The sequence below is a fragment of the Bubalus kerabau genome, chromosome 6, assembly GCF_029407905.1.
Source record: "Bubalus kerabau isolate K-KA32 ecotype Philippines breed swamp buffalo chromosome 6, PCC_UOA_SB_1v2, whole genome shotgun sequence".
NCBI classification, from domain to species: domain Eukaryota; kingdom Metazoa; phylum Chordata; class Mammalia; order Artiodactyla; family Bovidae; genus Bubalus; species Bubalus kerabau.
Genome location: NC_073629.1, coordinates 26,967,314 through 26,979,963, shown reverse-complemented (window position 1 = coordinate 26,979,963; position 12,650 = coordinate 26,967,314).

Genomic DNA, 12,650 nt, shown 5'->3' with positions numbered 1-12,650 from the left:
AAGCAAAAACTAAAAGAATTCAACAATACTAAATCTACCCTAGAAGAAATATTCAAAGGTCTTCTCTGAAGAGAAAAGAAGCAAAAATCCGTAGGAAAAGGAAAAATCATAATAGGAAAGGTAAATATATAGAAGTATTGAAGATCACTTAAATAAATCAGTATATAGATTAAAAAACAACCAAAAATTTTCGTAAAAGCGACTATAACTAATTATCAGCAAAAGGATAAGTATGAAGATGTAAAAGAGGACATCAAAATCACAAAATGTGGGTGAGGGGAGTATAAAAATGTGTACCTTTTAGAATGTGTTTGGATTTATGTGACTATCAGTTTAAACAAAGTAGATATAGTTATGGGTCAACATACTTGAACTCCAGGGTAACCACAAATCAAAAACATTCAATAGATTCACAAAAAACAAAAAGAAAGGAACTCAAGCATGTTATAATACAAAAGAAAACCATCAAATCAGAAAAGGAAAAACAAAAAGAAGAAAAAGAAAACATTAGAGGAACAGATTCATTCCTAGATTTTTCTGCTATTTTCCAAGCAATTTTATAATGTCATCTTTTATGCTGGGATTAGGGGCTGGGAACGTGCAGAGAACTATTCATTCCAAAGGCAAAGAAAGAACTGGGTAGAATGGAGAATGCAGAGAGTGAGAAGGCAGGTGTGGGGGATGGGCCCCTCATGCTCCCTCTCCACTTCTGTCTGGGGCTGTGCGTGTCCAGATGCCCTCTATATGGTCACTGATGCCATGGAGCCAAGGGGTACATGAGGCACATCTGAGTAGTCCAGGCTCCAGAACCAGCCCTGTTTCCACAATACCTCAAGGCAGATTCAGAGAGCATAACTATTTTCACATTTGTCTGCCAAGATTTCTGGGCTTCCTTTCAAACCCTTAAAAAAGGATCCTTTTTCTATCCACTTTAACCAATTATGCAGTATTATCCCAGACCCATAATTTAATCATTTTTTCCAGGCACTTGAGTAACTGGGGGACAAATCAATAGCATTTGTTCTGAAGTTCCTAAGAAGATACCACATTCTTTCAGCTCACTTGCAGGCTACACAGACTCCTTATTCTTTTGTGTATGGCCTCCCTCAATAGTGGCAATGTATATTAGAAGCTGTCTCCTTGCCCTTATCAACCCTGTACATTTCTCTGTCTGACACTTTTCATATTGTATTAGAATGATCTATTTATACGTTTGTGTCTTCTTTAATCTCTCAATTTCTAAAGAACAGGAACCGCACCTTTTTGTTTTTGTGTAATAATAGGATGTTAAATTTAAAGCTTCAACTGAGATTCAAGATACAATAGATGCTGCATACCAAACTGAGACACCACATCACTCTGTAGAGTTTAAAAATGGAATCTTTGACAACCAGTTCCATGATTCTTAGCTACCTCAATCAGATGAAGGACTATAAAAAGGAATCAAAGTAGAAAGAAAAGATTTGTGATGCTATTTCCTAGGAGAAAAAAAACTTTTTCCTCTGCTATGAGCACATACTCTTCCCCCTCCCAACACACAAAGCACAAAGTTGCGGTGTGGTGGGGACACCATGGACTATAGACAAAGTCATACTTAAGAAATTTAATGTAATCTAGAACATAGGGGCTTCCCAGACAGTGGTAGTGGTTAAGAACCTGCCTGCCAATGCAGAAGACATAAGGGATGTGAGTTTGATCCCTGGGTTGGGAAGATCCCCTGGAGAAGGGCATGGCAACTCACTCCAGTATTCTTGCCTGGAGAATCCCATGGACAGAGGGCTTAGTGGGCTAGAGTCCATGGAGTCACAAAGAGCTGGACATGACTGAAACGACTTAGCACAGCATGTATAGCATAGAACAGGTCAATGAGAGAGAGAGAAAGAGATAATATGCATTTGAGGTCAGCACTCTTTCACAGGGCTTCCCAGGTGACTCAGTAGTAAAGAATCCACCTGCAGTATAGGAGACATGGGTTTGATTCCTGGGTTGGGAAGATCCCCTGGAGAAGGAAATGGCAACTGACTCCAATATTCTTGCCTGGGAAATTCCATGGACAGAGGAGCTTGGTGCACTGCAGTCCATGGGGTCCCAAAAGAGCTGGACACAATTTAGTGACTAAACAACAACAACTCTTTTCATAAAACAAGGAATAGATGAGTTTGTCCAACAGGCCAGATATCCTGGAGCCATAATGAGTTCCCACCAATAGGATTACCTGGGAGATGAGCCCTGAGCATTGAGAGTCATGTGTGCTGTAGACTTTGGGGGAACAAAGGACTGAGGGGACATCAGCCAGATGATGAAGAGGACAAGTTTTCATCAGAGGCTTCAGAAGTTTCAGCATGTATTTCTCTACTGAATGTACTTTAAAAGGTCAGAGGAAGATAAAAATAAAATCTTGCTTTGATTATAACCTACTGGTCATGTTGGATCAATATATAAGTCACATTTATTCCCCTAAGTGTCAGACATAGTGCCTGACTCATCCTAGACATTTGACAAATGCCAAACTGAGCTGACTGATTTTGGCACGTACTCTTCTATGAATCAAAACATGTCCATGAGGCAGCCCAAATGGATGGCAGCCCATATTTTTATTTCAGGGTTATGTCTATTTAAATTACACTTTGGGGAAGATTTTATGGAAACAATTAAAATCACCTTCTAAATACAAATATAGATTTAGATATCAGCTCTTATTTATTATACGTAAATATAGTCAAGCTCTAGAGACTCATTGCTATTGCAAATTCTATAAACCCCAAACATCTTGTGGTCTGGTTTTTGACAATGTTACAAAGAATTATGAATCCAATAGAAAAGTTTAACTGAAACCAATGGACATGTAGGAAAGTATCCAAAGGCATTACATGGAAACTGAACAGAAAAAAACTTCAAAAAAATCCTCTTCCTCAACTTCGGTTCTTATTAGCTCCCCAAACTTTTCCCTTCTCAAAAATTTCACCAGATTTCCTCTGAAATCCACTCCCTTGTCTTTTCTTCCTCATAGCCTCAAATCCACTCTCAGCTGCAAATCCACTCTGCTCTTCCCTTTCTCTTATACCATTTCCAGACTTCTCTGCATGGTTTACTCCACTGAATTCATAATCATGAGTGGTTGGGTGAGCAGACTTAGCAGAAAACACCAAGATTTTCCTGAGGAGTTGTGGGGAGAAAAAAGAGGCTGTGAACTTCATTTTCCTCTAAAAGGGAGACTTGCCAAAGGGCAGCATTAGGAGGAAGAGTACAGCAATAAACTATAATGGAGAAAAATCTGAAATATATATATGCGTGAATCACTTTGCTGTATGCCAGAAACTAACACATTGTAAATCAACTATACTTCAATAAACAAAAATGGACATCAGAGAAAACCTGGCCTCTCTTTTATTACCTCTGGGACTTTCTCCACCTCACAGGAACTCATCTTTAGCTTGACTATGAAGTGAAACCTTATAAGAGATGTATTGCTTTGGTTTTTGTTTCTAATTAAAATATATAATATAATATTTTATCTCAGTAGTCATTGATGTGAAAGTATTAGTCTCTCAGTCATGTCTGACTCTTTGTGACCCCATGGACTGTAGCCCACCGAGCTCCTCTGTCCATGGAATTATCCAGGCAAGAATACTGGAGTGGGTAGCCATTCCCTTCTCCAGGGGATCTTCCCAACCCAGAGATTGAACCCGGGTCTCCTGCTTTGCAGGCAGATTCTTTATCATCTGAGCTACCAGGCAAGCCCCTTAGTCATTGATACTTGGATGTAAATGAGTGTATTAGTTACTTTACACTAGGCTTGGATGGTAAATTAAGAAGTAAGAGACTAAGACATAAGAAAGAAAATCTCAATAATGAGGAAAAGTGGAAACATTAGATACAAAATTTGCCATTTTCTTTTTCAAAACGTTGGCAGGGTTAGTTCTGGTCCTGGAAAAAGGCTTATGTAAAAATTATTATTTTGGGGAGTCTAGTTGTCTGGTAGGAGTGTGAATTGGAGCAAACTTTAGGGTAGCTACGGGGCTTCCCTTATGGCTCAGTTGGTAAAGAATCCACCTGCAATGTGGGAGACCTGGGTTCGATCCCTGGGTTGGGAAGATCTGCTGGAGAAGGGAAAGGCTACCCACTCCAGTATTCTGGCCTGGGGAATTCCATGGACTATATAGTCCATGGGGCTGCAAAGAGTCGGACACGACTGAGCGACTTTCACTTCACTTAGGGTAGGACAGAAGGACAGTTTGGCCATGTGCACCATGACGCTTCAGTGTGCATAGTGAGTCTTGATCCAGCGATTCCACTTCTAGGAGTCTACACTAAAGAACCAGCAGCATGCATTTATAGTGTTGATTAAAATTAGCATAATAGTTGTGGGCAAATAATTGGAAGCACCTACATGTCTGAGAATCGGGAACTGAGTGCATAAATTAAGGTGCATCCCTAGAGGTGATCTATGTAGTTGTAAAGAATCACATTATGAAAGAATGTTTATTTATGTGAGAAATGGTCACAAAATTGGTAAGTAGAAAGTAGCTTCTAAAATAATATGTACTGTATGCTACCATTTATTAAATCTAAATATGGAGAAAAAAGGCTGAAAGGATATGTTAAAGGTGGTTATCTCCAGGTTCAGGATGGTATAGATTTAGATATTTTTTATTTTGGGCTTTTCTGTATTTTCTAAGTTCTACCCACTGTCCCCATATTACTTTTGTAAAATAAACAAGAAGAACATATTTTAAAAAAGAAAACATTGCTCTATTTTCCCTAGGTTTGAACTTTCTTTGAGACAGTGTATGAACAGGCATCTTTCAACGAGATGCTCCCACAAAGTTGTTCACTTACAACAATTTCCTGAATCAATGGTTTGTACTTATCATAGAGCTCCTACAGGAAAAGCCAGAACCCAGTGAATGCATGCTAGAAGTTACCCATAACTGTTTTTTCTTCCTTTAAATTAGCAGGCATGTTCTTCATAGCTCAATAGGTGATTTATAAGATGAAGTGATGGAAACCAGATTCAGTTTGGGGGGCCCAGGTGAATAGCACCAGGAGCCCCAGTAAATAGCATTTCCTTTACATTTGGACACCTTTGGAAAATGCTGATGAAAGCCACCATCCTGTGCTTCACTGCTTTACAGTTTTGCCTTAAGGGTGGAATCCCTTACATGTATTAAACATTATCTCACAGGCCCCACACTTTCTGCCTCAGGTAACTAGCATTTACAAACAGATAACACATTGATAAGAATAAATGGAGTATGTTGGGATCACTCTTAGTGAAAATGCTTATTTGCTGAATCTATAAAAGTTGAGCATTTCATTAATCTAGAACTTTGTCTATGAAAAATGTCAACCTAGAAAAGGAGAAAATAGCCAGATTTATCTTTTTTTAAAGTTTTGATCTTTCTTGCTTTCTTGTGCTTCTTTGAAGCACAAGCTGGAATCAAGATAGCTGGGAGAAATATCAATAACCTCAGATATGCGGATGACACCACCCTTATGGCAGAAAGCGAAGAACTAAAGAGCCTCTTGATGAAAGTGGAAGAGGAGAGTGAAAAAGTTGGCTTAAAACTCAACATTTAGAAAACTAAGATCACGGCATCCGGTCCCATCACTTTGTGGCAAATAGATGGAGAAACAATGGAAACAGTGACAGACTTTATTTTTGGGGGCTCCAAAATCACTGCAGATGGCGACTGCAGCCATGAAATTAAAAGACTCTTGCTCCTTGGAAGAAAAGCCATGACCAACCTAGACAGCATATCAAAAAGCAGAGACATTACTTTGCCCACAAAGGTCTGTCTAGTCAAAGTTACGGTTTTTCCAGTAGTCATGTATGGATGTGGGAGTCATGTATGTGAGAATTGGACTATAAAGAAAGCTGAGTGCTGAAGAATTGCTGCTTTTGAACTGTGGTGTTGGAGAAGATGCTTAAAAGTCCCTTGGACTGCAAGGAGATCCAACCAGTCCATCCTAAAGGAAATCAGTCATGAGTATTCATTGGAAGGACTGATGCTGCAGCTGAAACTCCAATACTTTGGCCACCTGCTGTGAAGAACTGACTCATTAGAAAAGACCCTGATGCTGGGAAAGATCGAAGGCAGGAGGAGAAGGGGACGGCAGAGGATGAGATGGTTGGATGGCATCACTGACGCGATGGACTTGAATTTGAGTAGGCTCTGGGAGTTGGTGATGGACAGGGAAGCCTGGCATGCTGAAGTCCATGGGGTCGTAAAGAGTCGGACACAACTGAGTGACTGAACTGACTGACTGAAAGTTTTGATCATGTTCAAAAATTTTCAAGATTTTCATTTTCTCCTACAATGTAAACACAGAAGTTTTAGGAGACCTCTATTATTACTATTAGTTATTGATTTATTTTTGGCTGTGCTGGGTCTTTGTTGCTGTGCAGGTTTTTCTCTAGTTGAGGTGGACGGGGGCTACACTTTGTTGAGGTGCACGAGCTTCTCACTGTAGTGACTTCTCTTGTTTCAGAGCCAAGCTCTAGGGCTTGCAGGCTTCAGAAGTTATGGCGCCCAGGCTCTAGAGCCCAGGCTCAGTAGTTGTGACACACGGGCTTAGTTGCTCCGCGGTACGTGGGATCTTCCCAGACAGGGATCAAACCCATATCTCCTGTGTTGGCAGGCAGATTCTTTACCACTGAGCCACCAGGGAAGCCCAGAGACCTCTTTTTCAAATTTATTCTTAATTGGAGTATAATTGCTTTACAATATTGTGTTGGTGTCTACTGTACAACAGCTTGAATCTTAAAATTCAGTTGCTAAGTCATGTCCAGCTCTTTGTGACTTTATGGACTGAAGCACACCAGGCTTCTTTGTCCTGCACTATCTCCTGGAATTTGCTCAACTTCATGTCCACTGAGTTGGTGATGCCATCTCATCCTCTGCTGCCCCCTTCTCATTTTGCCTTCTATCTTTCTCAGCATCAAGATCTTTTCCAATGAGTCACATCAGGTGTCCAAAATATTGGAGCTTCAGCATCAGTCCTTCCAATGTTCATTATTCAGGTTGATTTCCTTTAGGATTGACTGAGTTGATCTCCTTGCAGTGCAAAGAACTCTCAAAAATCAGCTGTATGTATACATATATCCCCTCTCCTCCCCAGCCCACCCCACCCCCCCCACGCCCACATCTCCCTCTTCTAGATGGCCACAGAGCTTCCTGTGTTGTATAGCAGCTTCCCACTACCTATCTATTTTACACATGGTAGTGTGGAAGATCTTTTTAAGGGGAAAAAAATCCTTCTAGTGTTTCAAAAGAGCCAAGATCTTGATAGCTTTGTAATATCAAAACACTTCTTTCTCATACCAATATTTCTCTCTGCTAACACTTCAGAGTTTTCTTCTAAAGGCTTTCTAAGAAAGGCAGTGGAACCTGGCAGTTGGGGTTTTGTCACTGAGACTCCTGGGAAGCTGGGCTTCTTGATAAATTGCAGCTACAATAACCTTGGACCTAAGGGGATCTGCACCAGCTTAGCCACCCTGACTGTCTCCACATGCTTAATCTTAGTACCAAAAATAAAATAATTTTTTCTAGACTAGAAAAGGGCACAAACTTTGGAGGCAGATAGATCTAGACTCTACATTTTATTCCCTTTGCTTATATTGTATTAGTTGTGATCATGGATCAGCAGTGAAAGTGATGATCCCTGGGAGAAAAGCATCAGTAAGGGGCACCATGGGCCCAGCAGAGTCCAGTCATTAACCAGTGAGTCCCTGACCTCACCGTCTCTCCTTGCCAATGAAAATCATTCTCAAAAATGATTTGATTTCATCTCCTGGTTTTGCCTATCTCCGAATCATTCTCCCAAACATTCCCGTACACTTTCTCACATCACTCTCAGCCTTGATTTACTCAGCTGCAGGATGGGAAGACAAAAACCCACCTTATTCAGTTGTTGAGAAGATTAAATGTGGCTCATGCTCATCTCTCCAGCTACCACTCTCCCTTCCTCTTCCTCTTCCCACTCCACCTCATAGGTCTTGCCTTTGCCTGGATGTTCTCACCACTTCTCTTGCTTGGCTAACTCCCACTCAGATTAGAAACCACCTCCTCCAGAAAAATCTCTGGAACAGCCCCTTATAATCACCATTACCTCGGCTGGACTAGAAGTTGATTTTCGAGCTTCCGCAGCTGGCCTGCGGTGGCACTGAGCATGCAGTATTCTGTTTGTCTCCCCGTCTCCCCCATTCTATCCTCTAAGTGATGGTAAGTCCTCTGTTTTGTACATTACTGTAGCTCTAGGATCTATGGTGCCAGCTACAAAGTAGACGATCTATAAAAAAATTCCACAGTTGACATAACTCCTTGGCTGAGAGATCCAAATTGTCAGGCTATCTCCCTGACATAGACAGACTCTCTGGAAGCTGAACCCAAAGGGGAAATGAGCAATGGGAAATAATGGACCATTGCTTTGTCACATTTCTGTCTGTTTTAAAGGGTGTATGGGGGCTTCCCTGGTGACTCAGTGGTAAAGAATCTGCCTGCCAATGCAGGAAACATGGGTTCGACCCCTGATCTGAGAAGATCTCACATGCCGAGGAGCAGCTAAGCCCATGTGCCACAACTATAGAGCCTGTGCTCTAGAGCCCTGGAGCCGCCACTGCTGAAGCCCACGTGCCCTAGAGCCTGTGCTCCCCAGTTAAAGAAGACACTGCAATGAGAAGCCGGCAACTAGAGAGTAGCCCCCGCTCGCCACAACCAGAGAAAAGCCCACGTAGCAACAAATACACAGCACAACCAAAAAATAAATAAATAAACTTTTTTTAAAAAAGGCGTATGGGTCTTGGTTTTTTTTTAAAAGGTTATCTTCCTCCAATGAGCAAGGCAGTTCCTTCATGAAAGATGTCGACGTGTCAGGTAATGCCAGAGAGCTACGTGTTGCCTTCAGCGTCACTGTCGTGACCATCTTTTGTACCTTATCACCTTTGATCCTCAAGGTGGTTCTGGGAGGCCCATTTATTGTTCTTAATAAAAATGAAGTGACTGGCACAGGACCACACAGGATAAATTTGGAAAGGAAGGTCAAGTCAGGCTCCCCTGGTTCTACATGCATCTTTTCCCATCTGCCGTACAGCTGAAGAGAAACAGCAACATGCTGGCCCTCTATTTTCCTCTGCTCTCAGAGCTCCCACAGCAGACATTATAAAGATTATTTGACTTTGACAGATAGATGACAAATGAGACGTGAGGATCTGAAAGATGGTGTGGCCCATTCAAAGCTTATCTGTATTTGCTGTTTCAGTCAGCTGAAGTTAAAGGCTTTGTTTTCACTCACATCATGAGAAATCAAATAACCTTGCTCTGTCCTTTCTTGGTAATTGCATGTTTGTAGCAATGCCCTTGAGAGGCCAATAATTTCCTCTGTACGTATGCTCCCTCTGGGCAGTGCCTTCCACTGTAGGGCACAAAACTGTTAGGGTCCCATTTAATGTCATTTAAATGCCACCATGGGGACTTCCTTGGTGGTCCAGTGACTAAGATTCCTTGCTCCCAATGCAGGGGGCCCAGGTTCAATCCCTGGTCAGGGAACTAGGTCCCAAGTGATCTCACATGCTACAGTGACGATCAGAGATCCCATGTGCTGCAACTAAGACCCAGCACAGCCCAATAAATAAATATTAAAAAATAAATCTCATTGTGCTACAATTAAGAACTTTAAATAAACTGTGGGCTCTCACAGGGAAGTGACACCCTACCTTTGAACTCTCACCTCCCGCTTCCCTGGAGCATCAGATAATTCCTATCCACACCTAACATTCTGCTAGATGACCAGAGGGACCAAAATGCCATCACTCCCCAGAGTCAGTCACACTGATGTCCAGTGGTAGTGGGTGAATGATGGACAGGTCTATTAGAGGCTCGCTCCTGGGAAGACTTCCAGACAGTGGGACAGTGGGGGGTGGGTAGGGATTAGAGACCCTGAGGACTTAGTCCTGGCTAAGCCACTGTCTGCCACTTGGATCTACCCCAGCCGACAATTCCAGTCTCTGTCTTGGATATTTGGCTCCGGTGCCCGGAGAACAAGATAGTCAAAGCTGGCCACATGCCCACGTTGTTTATAGAGCACGTGTGAGGCACTCCCTCCCCGGGGACCATAGCCAGGTCAGAGCCGCCTCCCTGCAAACAGATCAGCTTAACTCACCTCCTAGTTGTAAGCAAATTAGATGATCACTTATGAACTGGGACGATAATAACATCCTAAAAAGATGAACTAATTATTCTAATGAGAGAGCTGTCAAAATAATACCCGTGTTTATTTAGTATCTGTCAGTTGAAGAATATGGGGTGACCCATTGCTGTCGCTTCATGAATCCTCCCTACATGTTTATGAGGGAGAAAAAAGTAGAGGTCGTTCAGGAAGAATCACTGTAGAAGGAGGAGGGCTGAAAATACGATGATTTTGGATCTCAAAGATGGGTGGGCAGTTCTGGGAAGGAAGATGCCCACCTGCTCTTTCCCTCCTGAGCATTTATTTGCTCAGCCCTCCATGCTGCCCTGGGCTTCCTCATTTATGTACATTTTTGTGTTCTTTTGAGATTACTCCAGGCCCTAGTTTCCCAAAGCATGTCCTGGTGTATATTAATAAGTATTATTTTTAAAGGGATTATGTTAAGTCAATCACAATCAAATAGATTTCTTTCTAGGACTTTTCAGAAGCTCTTATTGTTGGTTATTTGTGTTTTTATTTTTTGGCAGCATGGCAGACACCTGGGCCCCCTGCAGTGGAAGAAGGGAGTCATAACCACTGGACCACCAGGGAAATCCCTCTAAAGCTCTTAACATGCTAATATGCATGGTGAATGTCCCAGAGGAGTATGTATGTGTGTGTGTGTGTTAGGTTGAACTATTTGAAATCCCTCTTTCAGAGGTCAAGAACAGTTGAACAGTGGCAATTGCGTATAGCCCAACCTAAGAGTATTCAACACTTTTGATCTTGTTTGACTACAGACCTCTTGTGGGGAAATTTTTGCAATATCGTTGTCCTCAGAACTCCCTTTGGGAGCCACTGTTTTAACTACTTAATGTAGAGAGTGTCAGGTGCTTGAATGGTGCATGTTGCTTGGACCCCAAGATGCTCACATGTAACAGGATAATGGATTGAGCAGAATGGGAAGCAAGCAGATGTGGGAATCCTGCCAGGCCTTGGGGTTGAGTTTCTGGGAAGGTGGCCCAGTATGGCACTTCCCAACCCAACAAACATGCAGAAATGCACATTACTGTATAGAGTCACAACTGCTGCTGTATTAAGGTGTAAAGATTTTTTTTTAAACTGTAAAAGTGCTTTAAAACATTTAGCTTTAATACATAAAGGCTCAATGGAAGAAGCAGAATGTGAAAGTGTACACACTGTATTACTATGTAAAAATGATTTATTGTTGGGCTTACAAAGGGCAAGAACAAAAAAAGAAAATAGTCATTTATAGTGATAGAACTATGGATGATCTTTTGTTTTCTTTTTTAAATAATTCCTCAAATGTTATTCTACTGTTTCACAGGAAAAAAAAAACAAAAAACAACCCAAACAAACAAAAATTATACCAGTTACTCCTTAGGCTTTGAGTCAACACCGGAATGTCTTCTGAGACAGTCCCAACACACCCCCTCTCCATTCTTTCCAGATGGGAAGGTGGTATCAAGGGGAAGATGACCTTCCAGCCAGAACTTTAGTCAGTCATGTCCCAGTGGCTCCATCACTTACCTTAACAGCCCTTCTGCCTCCGCATCCAGACCAAGAATCAGCCCACCCACACAGATCCCCAAGTCTACAAGCATTCTAATACCCAATGGCTATTTTCTAACGTCTGCCTTTAAATTGTTTTTGACAGGATCCTATTAGCAACACTCTTTATAAATGATGATGAGCTTCCTCAGCAGGGCCTCAAAACCCTGTTGAATCTCCAGGTTTCAGAAATATGGTACGTTTATAGTGAGAAAGGAAAATAGCAGAAAACATTCCTACCGTAAGCACACCGTTACTGCTACAGCATGGAGTGCATGGATTTTGTGGGCTAACCGAGAATCTAGCTCGCATTTTTGAGCTGTGTCCATGGGACGATGTCTTTCTAGTCTTGCTTAGGATGCTGCCCTAACAGCCCCTCAGCTACTTGTTGGTAAGAGGGTAAGGTTGTTGCTGAGGGCTTTCCCCACAGCTCAGTGGTAAAGAATTCACCTGTGCTGCAGGAGACATGGGTTTGATCCCTGGATCAGGAAGAGCCTCTGGAGAAGGAAATGGGTAACACGTTCCAGTATTCTTGCCTGAGAAATCCCATGGACAGAGGAGCCTGGCAGGCTGTGTGTAGCCCATAGGGTCACAAAGAGTCAGACACAAGTGAGTGACTGGGCACGCACACATGCAGTTGTCGGTGCCAAGGAACTCCTCTGTCCAGGTCTTCAGGCAGTGCCTGGCCTGCGGGAGAGACTTTCGGGGCATCCCCAGGGCTTGGCAGGGAACACTTCTAAGTAAGGGACATTCGGAAGTCCTGCTTCCTCTCCCCGTCCCACTCCCAGATCAGCCTTATTCCTAGACTCTAGGCAAGTAGCCATATGCAAGCCCACCCCCACCACCCCCTGGATGCCATCCTAGAGGATATGGTACAAGTAATTGCCAGGAGGCAGAACCCCTCCACAGGG